Source organism: Taudactylus pleione, unplaced genomic scaffold (assembly GCF_031769625.1).
Source record: "Taudactylus pleione unplaced genomic scaffold, aTauple2 ptg000256l, whole genome shotgun sequence".
Taxonomy (NCBI): domain Eukaryota; kingdom Metazoa; phylum Chordata; class Amphibia; order Anura; family Myobatrachidae; genus Taudactylus; species Taudactylus pleione.
The window spans coordinates 10,251,293-10,264,332 of NW_028284658.1; the positions used below are offsets into that span (position 1 = coordinate 10,251,293).

The 13,040-nt window shown below is 45.1% G+C and overlaps 1 protein-coding gene and 1 pseudogene across 3 annotated transcripts in view; one reads left to right on the forward strand and one right to left on the reverse strand.

Annotated features, from left to right (window-relative positions):
• The window catches only part of LOC148514937 (agouti-signaling protein-like), a 136,325-nt gene that overhangs the window by 71,879 nt on the left and 51,406 nt on the right, over positions 1–13,040 (reverse strand). The gene's annotated exons all lie outside the window — the stretch shown is intronic.
• On the forward strand, positions 1,449–1,567 carry LOC148514938 (5S ribosomal RNA; annotated as a pseudogene).

The following is a 13,040-nucleotide window of genomic DNA, read 5'->3' on the forward strand; positions in this document are numbered from 1 at the left end:
GGGAAATATGCCTGGGACCCCCTAAAGATGTCCAAACATGGGGGATCATTATGGGTACCCCTGATTTTGCCTGCAAAAGAAAGTTGGGTTTTTAAATAGCTTTGCCAGGTCTTTTTCCCTGCCGCGGCTATTAGAAACCCTGACTTCCTTCAGTAGTTAAAAATGGGGGTACCCATAGTGATCCCCCATGTCTACACATCTTTAGGGGAGTCCCTAGAATATTTCCTGAAAATTCCCGTTTTTTTTAACCTGTAAAAAAAATTAGTAAAAATTTACAAAAAAAATTACATAAGTTCCCCCCCAAAAGCCAATCACTATGGGATCACTATGGGTACCCCAGTTTTAACTACTGAAGGAAGTCGGGGTTTCTAATAGCCGCAGCAGGTGTATAATTGTGGCTTTGAATAAGGTGATGCAGAAGAGCATTTTGAAGTTTTTTTGGGGCAAAACAACTATGGGGTACTTAAAAATGGGGTTCAGCATATTTTAAAGTTGCTAAAGTGACTTAAAAGAAACGTGAAAAACCCACCTGCCGCAAACACCTTTAATCAAAAAAATGCTTGGGGTATACTTGGGGACCCCCCCAGAGTAAAGTTCGCTATTTTTTAAGTTTGTACCCCAACTTTTTTTTTTTTTTTCCCCTTTTTCAAAGTCAATTTTTGGGGTGCCCTTAATTTTTTATTTTTTATTTTGACACAGATTACCTTTGGGGGACTGTCTGAAGGTTGCACGGGGGTTCCCGAAATGTTGCACCCCAAAACCCCAATTCTGCACTTTTTAACGCCTGCCATTCATAGGCGATACTTTCCCACCTATTACATTGCATTGACTTAATGCCTAGGCGGAAAGTCTTTCAAAATGAATACGGAGGAAAACTAAAACAGGCGATAATGACGTCATCGGCAGTAAATTACCGCGAATCCGGACTTAACTCCTCAAATTGAATATGGCCCAGTGTGTGTTACCTCTGGTTAATTGATATATCATATCCATCTGCTTACATCCTCAAGGTGCTGCGGAACAGCAGTACAGTGCTTGAACAGTGTCTATTGACTATTTTTCTGCCTTGGCTGGCTTTCTGAATCACTCTATGATTTACATGTCTAAGGTGACCAGGCTGTTTAATATTGGCAGTAACAGTTTCTGGAGCAACTGTTATTTCTTTGGTCCTCAGCCCAAACATATGTTTGCCTTTTCTACATGGTTCACATATCCAGGGGGCATAGCTAATTAATTTGGAAGCAATAAATTACATAGAGTAATTATGTTTGATATGTTTATCAAAACTATGATGTATATGTGGAACAATCAAAGTACGCTAATGCTATACTTTTTTTGAGTTGTGTAATTTTCTAATAAAGCTGACTTTTTATCTGAAACAGTCCTACAAACATTATTGCTTTGTGTATACCAGGGCATTTCACATCCAATGATTTTGAATATACTGTACCTAAAGCCATACCATGTTAAATATGCCCAATCTCGTCTGATCTTGGAAACTATAAAGTGTTGGGCCTGTCTAGTACTTGGGTGGGTGACCACCTAGGAATATCAGATGCTGTAGGTTGGAGAGTATAGGAAATGAATTGGGGTACAGTGGTAACACAGCAAATTAAATTGACCGACTAATGGCCGACAGTGCAAAAGATCGACACAAAAATGGTTAACACATGTTTTTTTTATCTTAACCCTAATCCTAACCGTAACCCTCCCCCTGGTACCTAACCGATAAATTACCCAAGAATGTTTTCATTAGCATTCACCTATATGACAACTATTTCACAGCATCTAATATCCTAAAACAAGTACACTGTTCTTTTTAACCACGTTGCTGTGTGCGCTTTTGTGTTCCTTTGTACTGATACAACAATCAGAGACTTTGGTTGAGTGGCCAAGTCCCTTTCAACATGATATTACACTATACCCTATTTAGCCATAATGTAGCTCTGAGAAAGTTGTCCTGCTCTATGTGAGTTATGGAATTCTCATATGCTGCCTGTTACCTTGTAGGAGTATAAAGTAGGAAAAGAGTATTCAAAACCTTTATTAGAAAGTTTTCACAAAAATGTAATAAGTATAACATACTGTAGTATACAGACTAATAGATAAAAGAAGAGCAAGGCCTTGACATCATATATCCTATTATTTTAAAAGCAGAAGCAGAATAAAAAAAATCCCACCACTAACCTGCTCAATCAAGGGGAGAAGCTAAAATTAGGTGAGCATAGGCCGTTTCCTAGAGTGCTAATGGTTAGACCAGGAGTGGGGAAACTTTTTTCAGCCGGGGTCCATTTTGATATATATAACATTATTCATGGGCCCGGAGCAGGCCACGGCCCTCAGCGTGACGTCACATGGGGAGCGGGTGATTACAACAATGCCCAGAGCATCCTGAGGATGCTCTGGGTAGCTGTAAGGGCAGCTGTGTGACTGTCTGAAGCATCCTAAGGACTGCTGCATAGATTCTGGCTGCAGTGTGCCATTCTAGACACCCTGCTAGCCAGTGGAGGCTAGCAGAAAAAAGCTCAGGGGGCACAGACCAAATGATTCTGAGGGCCTTATAGGCCCCTGGGCAGGAGGTTCCACACTCTGGGTTAGAGAGTGCCTAAAACACTGAAAGAGAGACATCACATCACCTATCCATAGAGTCTAATAATCACACAGCACCCCCAATGAGGTGGAGTATTACTACATCCAGTTTTAGGAGCAGAAGATGCCACCTCCACCTTCTGAAGCCAAGGTAAGCAGCGGGGGTGGGCATCCGAGAGGTAGAGGGACAATGCTACCAGATGTGGGGTCACTGTCTAGGGCACCTGCAATGTTGTCTTCGGCCCACGTCCATCCAGAGGACCAGAGCCAATCTCTGTCCAACTATACCTGTTATCCGAAGAACATGCTCATTTTCTGATAATCTAGACCACTTTATGGGGCCTAAAATAAGAACTATTTAGAGGTTGATTGGTGTGAGCATAACTAAGGTTGTGCGAGCAGTGCTGTCATGCAGGATGAGAGGCCATAGGGTGGCACCGTCACTGCTGCATGTCCCCTGCATTTGGCTTGCAGGGTGCCTTAAATGGTGAGCTTGTACAGCCGCCCAGAGCATCCTAAGGGAGTGCTGTATTTCCCGAAGCTGACGGCCCCGGCCACTCGGTGTGGCATCATGACATTACGTGTTTAAGGGGGCTCCAGCACTGGGTGTAAGTACTGTAAGGTTCTTTATACACACAAATCTGGGTAGTATCTATGAGTGCTTCTAGTACCAGGCATATGGAGGGTGCAACAGCTACTGAATACAATACCCCCAGAGTGTCTAAAATGGGATGTAGTTAGAGAGCAGGCGGTCGACTGTGAAATCCCGGCATGGGACTGATGATAGGCGTTTAAATACCGATGCCTATCATCAGCCCCACGCTGAAATCCCGCGCACTCGGCATACCGATTGTAGGTAAGTCAGGAGCGCTTAGCCATGGGGGGGAAGGGTTAGGCACCCCCCCTGGGAGGGTTAGGTTTAGGCTAGGGGGAAGGGGGGGTTAGGGTGAGGTATCCCCGGGGGGTTAGGTTTAGGTGCCCCCCCTGGAGGGTTAGGGTGCGGGGAGGGGGGTAGGTTTAGGCACCCTGGGGGAGGTTAGGGTTAGGCACTAGGGAGGAGGTTAGGGTTAGGCACCCCTAAGGGAGGGTTACGGGGGGGAGAGGGGAGGGTTAGGGGTGTTACTTATCTTAGTTGGGATCTTCAGCTACCGGCCTTTTGGCATCGGTATTTCATCCGTTGGGCTTAGGTCCAGCGGTGATTCCGTCTATAACATATGCAAGTCCTTCAGAACTTATACCTTTAGTTTATGCATAAGGTTGTATAAGGCCACAGGTTTTCAAACACGGTCCTCAGGACCAAAAACAGTGCATATTTTCCAGGTCTCATCACAGAATCACAAGTAAAATACTTAGCTTCACCTGTGGATCTTTTAAAATGTGCCAGTGAGTAATGAATACACCTGTGCACCTGCTGGGTGACTTGGAAAATGTGAACTGTGTGGGGTCCTGAGGACTGAGTTTGAGAACCATTGTATTAGGCTATTTAAATATAAATATATAATACCAGACCCTCCAACATGACCCATTCCACCAGGTACAAAAGGCTCTGCTCCTGGACTTCCCACCTTAAGGCCCCCATACATCAGCAATTGATTGCAGCAATTCTGCAATTTGCAATCGATGGTGTATAAAAATATTTCCCTTTTTCAATCAATTGTGGCAATTCTGCAATCTGCAATCGATTGAAAAAGGGAAAGATTTTTATACACAATCGATTGCAAATTGCAGAATTGCTGCAATCAATTGCTGATGTATGGGTGCCTTAATGCCAACTGTGTTGAAACATCTTTCTCATCAATTAACTAGTTCAACACAGGTTACTGCAATCATAAATTAGGTCCAGGAGCAGAGCATTTTGGACCTGGTGGAACGGGTCATGTTGGAGGGTTGGTAATACAGTAATATATATATATATATATATATATATATATTAATGTATATCCTACTTTCAGTGTGGTGAGCAAATTGTGGGGATTAAAACTAATTGGACGTGTGAGAAAGTTACACCTGCAATGAATTAAGTAGATCAGCTGGAACCTGGCCTTTGCCCTGCAAAGAAAAATATTCTGGCCACAAAAGTCCTTTTATCACTTGTGAGAGCACGAAAAAAGTAATAATCGGATATGTTGAAGCTAACCGTGCCTTGTTTTTCCTTTTAACGCTTCATAAAGAGGAATTACAAAGCCCATTGATGTCAGTATACAGTATCTGTGTGTACACTGAAGTTGGGATGAGTTTTTTTTGTATAAATTTAACATTTTATTTTTAATTTATACCAAAGTTTTTCACTTTCATCTAATTTGTCCACCGTATGTTGTTATAAAATACTGCTGAATCATTCTGTGTTCATTTTAGAGAGCATTGGATTCCTGCTTAGTATCATCACCTGCACACAACTGTTGCCTAATTCAGACATGTATGCATTGCAATTGCAAACTCGATGGTTTACATACATCTACGATGTTTGCTTAACTGTGCTGTGTCCGGAGGCCGACCACACGTGATTAAAATGGCTGCCACGGCACTGAAGAGATAAACCCTCATGCTGCCGCACCATTTTTGAAAGGACCTTTAGGTGCAGTCCGCCATGGACTGCGAAGGTATATGTAATGTGCTTGAACATCTTATATTCAATGTGTTGTGGAAATTTACTTTCAAATGTACAGCCTATGCACGTATAAGGAATGTATAAATTATTTTGTTTTAGAAGGCTGTAACATGAAGCAAATGGCTTTGGAGACATTCTCACCTAGTGATATGTTATTTATCCTGATGTAGTGGCCAAACCCTTCGTTTAGCACTTTCATTGAAAAAGTCACTGCAGAGGCTTCGGTGTGTCTCTGGGTACAATACCAAGCAAGTTTGGGAAAGACAATTTGTTTGTGTTTAAAGAAGCTCTTATTGGATTGAACTTCCTAAGAACTGGAGGTGTTAAGACAGGGAAAGCCAAACTGGTTTTATGCATTGTTCCTTGTATTTAAAAGAATGAATGCAATTTATAAGTTCCTGTGAAATGTTATAATTACCATTTGAGAGATAGTCTATGCTAAGTTTGTGTGTTTTAGGAAAGCCAATTGTTTTTGGGAGGTACGGAGGAAATTTATTTAATTTCTGTGAAATGTAAGATGTGTTTGTTTATATTTTGTGAGATAGCATGATTGACTAATACCTCTTTTCCACCAAAAACCCAGGTCCGACCTGGGTTTTTGGACATGGTTCCAACCCTGGTCAGACCCAGGTCAGACCCATTTACACTGCACCTTCAATCTGGGTTACTCCCAGGTCAGCCCTGTTCACACTGAACTCACGTCTGCCCTGCTAAACCTATGATGTCATAAAAAGTGGGAGGTGAATGCTCCACAACCACCAATCAGCTCATTTTAGGCATGAGCAAGGTCGGATAACCTGGGTTGCATCGTTTACACTGCACCATTACCTGGGTCCAACCTGGGTCCGACCCTGGTAGCTACCTGAGTTGGATTGCTGGGTCACTTGACCTGGGTTATTTTTCAGGGACCCTTTTACACTGAGCTGCGACCCGGGTAGACCCAGCAAAAACCCAGGTTTTTGGTCTGGTGTAAAAGGGGTATAAGAGGAATACGGGGCTTGATTCAGAGGCACCGCAAAAAGCAAGCGCTCGCTCTGAATCAGGGCGGGCGCTGTTTTTTTTTTAGTTGCGGCCTCCTGGCCGCTCGCATAGGTGTGGGTGACCATCCACAGCTATTGCGAACGGCCAGGATGATGGTAGGGTCTCGTGGCCGCAAGCCCCAGAGAGCTTCTGGCTCTTAATAGAGCCGGAAGCTCTCTCACTGACATCACTGGTGATGTCAGTGGGGCCGCCCACAAACGGCAGGCATTCGCTTGGGAACACCTCAGGTTGTGATGCCACCCCCCGGCCACGCCTACAAAACGGGGCGAGCTGTCAATCAACATCGACAGCCGCCCCTTTTGTAGTGAGCCACGGAGCAAGTGCTTTTTGCGCTCGCTCCGGGGCTCGCGTACACGCAGTGTGCGCACTGGGCCACCATCGACCCGCTTGCGAGCGGGTCTGAATCTGGCCCACAGGGCGGACATAACCCCTGTGGTAATGTGTACTGGAGTGGCATAAAAGTGTTAAAAATGTACAACCCTGTATATCCTTTGTGGAGAAGAACTGCTATTTGATTCTTGTATGCTGATGTACCCCTTAAATCTGAAGGACGAGTCTTTTTCAAGACTTTGAGCAATAAACAACTTTGCCGACTACAATTGCACCTCAATCCTGCGACCAACAGAATTGTGCCAAATGCTATTCTGTTCTCCGGCTGTAGTGGGTGGAGCGCCGCCTCTCCAAGTTCAAGCCATCTGCCAGCTACCATGCAGAGCCTGGTCCATTGCGAGGAATCAGGAGGGATCAGCCGACACCAATCGGGGGGGTGGCAGCAGCTAGTCAACACATACGCAGCAGAAGCGGTTCCGAGTGCCGATAGCAGTAACTCGGTTGTGGCAGCATTGTTACATGCCCACGGTGTAGTGGGCGGAGTCAGTGACAAGCGGTCACTGACAGTAAGCGGGAATCCCTGATGCCCAACTGCCAGTGGGGATCTAAACCCCAATCTGTGGTCGGGAGTCGGAGGCTGACGCCATCCGGTCACATGTGCACGTGCAGTAGCCATACTCTGCATGTGCAGATCGAGTCCTGCGTCATCGGATGCAGTGCGGCTGCAGACATCAGGTGAATGATAGTCTGCATCTCTTTGGGGGCCGTAAGGGGCAACGATAGGGAACGTTCCACAATATAGAGACATGTCAGCCCCGATTTGCAAGAATGCTGTGGCTAGGGTCTGCACCTTCCGAAGCAGCTTCACTGGTCCCAGCAGCATGAAAACAAAAGCTATCCTAACCTGAGAGTTATTTAGATGACCGATGTTCACACAGATGATCCGATGCTGCTTCTTTGGATGTGGCAGTCTTTTTACATAAGACGCTTCCTGCGGCTTTTGCATATTTTAGCACAGCTGCTATGTACAAAATCGTAGTGACTGTAGCTATCACACAATTAAGATAAGTAATTACCACATTCTAATTAAGCGCAGAGGGGTATTCTCCAAACATTTGTTCTTTGTAGCTATAGCAGGGCCGGCTCTAGGGGTGTTCGACCAGTGCGGTCGCACCGGGGCGCCACCAGTAGAGGGCGGCACCCCTCCCCAGCATCCCAATTTCAGCGGGACAGTACTGTCCCGCTGTTCCACACACGGGCGGTGCCGGACCCCCAGAGAGTGAATGGATGCTGCGCGCATGGCACGCCTCCAAATAACGTCACACAGGGGGCGTGGCCTATTGTAATTAGGCCACGCCCCCAAATGAGGTTAGGGCGCTCTCTCAAGAGCCAGCACAGGGTGCTCAGAACCCTGGCGCCGGCCCTGAGCTATAGCGACCATCTCTAACTCAGGCCCTCTGTTTGAATAGCTGGTAATGTTAAACACTTACTAGTTGCATTATTTTTTAGTCTGTTTTCCAACTTCCAGCAAATTTGGGCAGTATTTATATTTTCACCATCACATAACACACATTGAATATGCAGCATTTTCTGTTTTGATTGTGAAGCTACTTCCCAATTAAATAATACTGTAACAATATCTGAAGAAGACTGCAGGACTGAGGTGACATTAGTGCACAATTGGGCACATTTATAAGGGTATATATACAAAAGTATAGCTAGGTGACAAAAACTACGATGTTACATAAGTTTGCACCGCTTGATTGAAGGAGAAACTTAAATGTGAATTTGGGCCTGTAAAGCTAATTCCCCAGGCATGTCTGCCATCCACAGTCTTCCAGGGAGGCATCTATGATGTGGGCTGACACCACGCCGTGGCCATGCCACCCTAAGTACCACCTCTGGTCTGACTGATGAAGAATGAGCATTTTGGAGAAAGTTTCTTATTTAACATAAAATGTCCTGAATTTTACATGTTCTCTGATGTACCAGTATTTAGACATTAAACCATGCTGTCACCTTTGTCCCAAAAATACTTATTTTACACAGGACACATTAGTTATGTAAATGTAATAAAATAAAAATATAAAATGTGCAAATGTGAAAGATTAAATAAATATAAACCCAAAATCATTTTAATTAATGAGGACAGAAATTAGTCTCAAACTAGCAGAATCTAAAACTTGCAATTAATTAGTGGTAATTAAGTGGTCCAAGTCATCCAGTTGATATGCTAAGTGTGTGCCTTCCTGTACAAAGTGGGAGAGTACTGCTACATCTGTAAAGAATGTTACAATATTATTTACATCCAAATGTATATGAGCCCCAAAGCAGTTAGTGAGATCTACTTGTTGATGTAAACACACTGATACTTTTCAGAAGATGCATGTAGCCATAGGGATCACTGTACCTTATAACCAATGCAGGGAAATTATACTAATGACCCGATTTGAATGTATATATATTTTTTAAAAATAACAGCTTCATAATGGGGGTAAGGTGCAATCAGGGAGATTGCTAGATTCTTCAGGGAGTCAGGGAGATTGTTACTATTTCATGGAGCCTCCCTGACTATCAGGAAGAGTTTGCAAGTATGCTGTTCTGTGAGTGCTCAGTATTATCACCAGTGTCTGTTCTACAAGTGCTCAGTATTATTATCAGTGACTATTCAGCATTTACAAAGCCGGCCCTATCCAAGTTGATGCCCTAAGCAAGATTTGGGCTGTTGCTCCCTAGCACTGGCGCTCAGTGATGTGTGGTGAGGTAAATGGCTGGGGAGGCACTGGCTAGTATCTGAGCCAGAGTTACAGATACATATATGAACCCGAGGGTTCATGTTAGGGGTGAGCGGGTTCGGATTTCTGAAATCCGAACCCCCCCGAGCCCCCCCGATCCGAGTCCGATCCGAGTCAGGCTCGACTTTTCCCGCCTGACTCGGATCTGAAATCGAGGCAAAACGTCATCATCCCACCTTCCGAGTCTCGCGGGTTTTGGATCCTATATAAGGTACCCGCGTCGGCGCCATTTTCTCACTCGGCTGTGGACAGTGAAGAGGGTGGGTGGGAGTTAGGGCTGGCTGGGCTGTGTAGTGTAGTGTAGTGTAGTGCTGCTGTTGTCCACTACTTCAAAGTCCATAGGGGCTGGCTGTGTTGTGCTGTGCTGCTGTTGTTAATAGGGGCTGTGTCCACTACTTCAAAGACCATAGGGGCTGGCTGGACTGTGTTGTGCAGTCAGTTCTCCATAGGGGCTGTGTCCACTCCAAAGTCCTGTGCAGTGTCCCAGTCCTAAAGGGGTGCTGTAGTGTTGTCCAGGGGGTGCTCTGCCCATCAGGGGTGCTCCCCCCAAGTGCTAAAAAAATAATATATTTTCTGTGTTTGTGAATTGTGTGCGCAGTAGCTGCACGTGCATCAACAAAGTAGTGCCAAGCGTGCGCCTGTGTCATAAGTAAAGGGCCGGCTGGCTTGACCGTTAAAGGGTGCTGTAACCCCCAAAGTACACTCCAGTCCAAACCAAAAAAATATATATTTTCTGTGTTTGTGAATTGTGTGCGCAGTAGCCGCACGTGCATCAACAAAGTAGTGCCAAGCGTGCGCCTGTGTCATAAGTAAAGGGCCGGCTGGCTTGACCGTTAAAGGGTGCTGTAACCCCCAAAGTACACTCCAGTCCAAACCAAAAAAAATTAAATTTTCTGTGTTTGTGAATTGTGTGCGCAGTAGCCGCACGTGCATCAACAAAGTAGTGCCAAGCGTGCGCCTGTGTCATAAGTAAAGGGCCGGCTGGCTTGACCGTTAAGGGTGCTGTAACCCCCAAAGTACACTCCAAACCAAAAAAAAAAATATTTTCTGTGTTTGTGACTTGTGTGCACTGTGGCTGCACGTGCATCAACAAAGGGGCAGCGCCAAGCGTGCGCCTGTGTCCCATAAGTAAAGAGCCGGCTGGCTCATTTCTTAAAGGGTGGTGTAACCCACAAAGTGCACTACTCTCCAGCAAAAATAAAAAAATATTTTCTGTGTTTGTGTGCGCTTTAAATGGAGGACCAAACTTTCTCCGATAAAAATAAAATAGGGAAAGATCAAGAACCACTTCCTCCTAGTGCTATTGCTGCTGCTGGGAGTTGTTCATCATCCCAGAGAGGAAGTAGGAACATCACTACTTTTACTAAACAATTGACCCTCCAACAGTCCCTAGCGATGAGGATGAAGTACGACAGCAGTCATCCTGAAGCAAGACGTATAACTGAGGCCTTGACTGCTATGTTGGTGTTAGACGTGCGTCCGGTATCCGCCATTAGTGCAGTGGGATTTAGACAATTGATGGAGGTAGTGTGTCCCCGGTTCCAAATCCCGTCTAGATTCCACCTGCATCCTCAAAGCAGCAGCGACAAGCGTGCGTCTGTCTGTTAAAGGGTGGTGACACCCTCAAAGTGTGCTACACAAACAATAAAAATATTGTTCTTTTTTTTCGGTCTTTGTGAAATGTGTGGGCTGTAGCCGCACCTGCATCCTTAAAGCAGCAGCGACAAGTGTGCGTCTGTCTGTTAAAGGGTGGTGTAACCCTCAAAGTGCTCCAAAAAATAAAAAACTATTTTGTGACTTGTGTGCGATGTAGCCGCACGTGCATCAACATAGTAGCAGCGCCAAGCGTGCGCCTGTGTCATAAGTCAAGGGCTGGTTTGGACATCTGGTCCGGACTGAAGGACGTGCCAACAATTTCTGACAAGTCTACTGTCACTGCATATGATACTGTCCTCAAAGCAGCAGCGACAAGCGTGCGTCTGTCTGTTAAAGGGTGGTGACACCCTCAAAGTGTGCTACACAAACAATTAAAATATTCTTCTTATTTTTTCTGTCTTTGTGAATTGTGTGGGCTGTAGCCGCACTTGCATCCTCAAAGCAGCAGCGACAAGCGTGCGTCTGTCTGTTAAAGGGTGGTGTAACCCTCAAAGTGCGCTCCACAAACAATAAAAATATTCTTTTTTTTTTTCTGTCTTTGTGAATTGTGTGGGCTGTAGCCGCACTTGCATCCTCAAAGCAGCAGTGACAAGCGTGCGTCTGTCTGTTAAAGGATTACATCGGTGACAGCGTCCAAGTAGGCATGTCAGACAGTCCGTACCTGTACTGGCAGGAAAAAGAAGCAATTTGGAGGTCCCTGTACAAACTGGCTCTATTTTACCTGAGTTGCCCCCCCTCCAGTGTGTACTCCGAAAGAGTGTTTAGTGCAGCCGGGAACCTTGTCAGCGAAAGGCGTAGGAGGTTACTTCCACAAAATGTGGAGAAGATGATGTTCATAAAATGAATTATCAACTCTTCCAGGGAGACCAGCCTCCAGAACGTACAGAGGGACCTGTGGTTCCAGCGGGGACGAATTAAGACTCTGTGAGGATGAGGATGTACACACTGAAGAGGGTGAGGAATCGGTGGATGAGGAGGATGAGGATGACATCTTGCCTCCGTAGAGCCAGTTTGTGCAGGGACAGATTAATTGCCAGCTTGTTTTGTGGGGGCCCAAACGAACCAATCATTTCAGCCACAGTTGTGTGGCAGACCCTGGCGCTGAAATGATTGGTTTGTTAAAGTGTGCATGTCCTGTTTATACAACATAAGGGTTGGTGGGAGGGCCCAAGGACAATTCCATCTTGCACCTCTTTTTTTTCTTTGCATTATGTACAGTTTGGGGCCTAGCTTTTCAAACTGCCATCCTGTCTGCCACTGCAGTTTCACGCCTAGATGGGTCACGTGTTTGTGCCGCCCACTCGTGTCGCTTAGCATAGTCATCCAGCTACCTCGGTGCAACCTTTTGGACATAAAAACACTATTGTGAGGTGTGAGGTGTTCAGAATAGACTGGAAATGAGTGGAAATTAAGGTTATTGAGGTTAATAATAGCATAGGAGCAGAAAAACCTACAAATTCTGTGATTTTAGCTGTTTTTATGCTTTTTTTCAAAAAAATACAGATCCAAAACACAAAACCCAGAACCCAAAACACGGAAGGGTGGTTTTGGCAAAACCAATCCAGATCCAAAACACGAAGAAAGATCCAGATCCAAAACCAAAACACAAAACACGAAAAGTGGCCGGTGCACACCCCTAGTTCATGTGGGTATTATACAAAGGTGCAGCAGTATATAGTGCTGGAAATTTGGTGTGTTTTGATCAGGGACATGCGGAAAAGGTAGACAGGGGAGGCAGTGCCTCACCTGCCATACATTTTTACTCCAGTGTTTTGACTATAAAAATGACTAGAATAATACAAAGAAGATATTTATAATATTTACTTTCATTTTTTCTTACCATTGTTATAGTCAAAACTTTGGAGTATACTTAAGTATGACAGGAAAGGCTCTGCTAACCTACCTCACCTGACTGCACATCACTGCCGCTAGTTGCGCCTCTAACACAGCACAGCACCCATCACCTAGCAACATAGATCACGGCAGCAGCCAGCAACACCATCATCTTTCACCCATAGCAA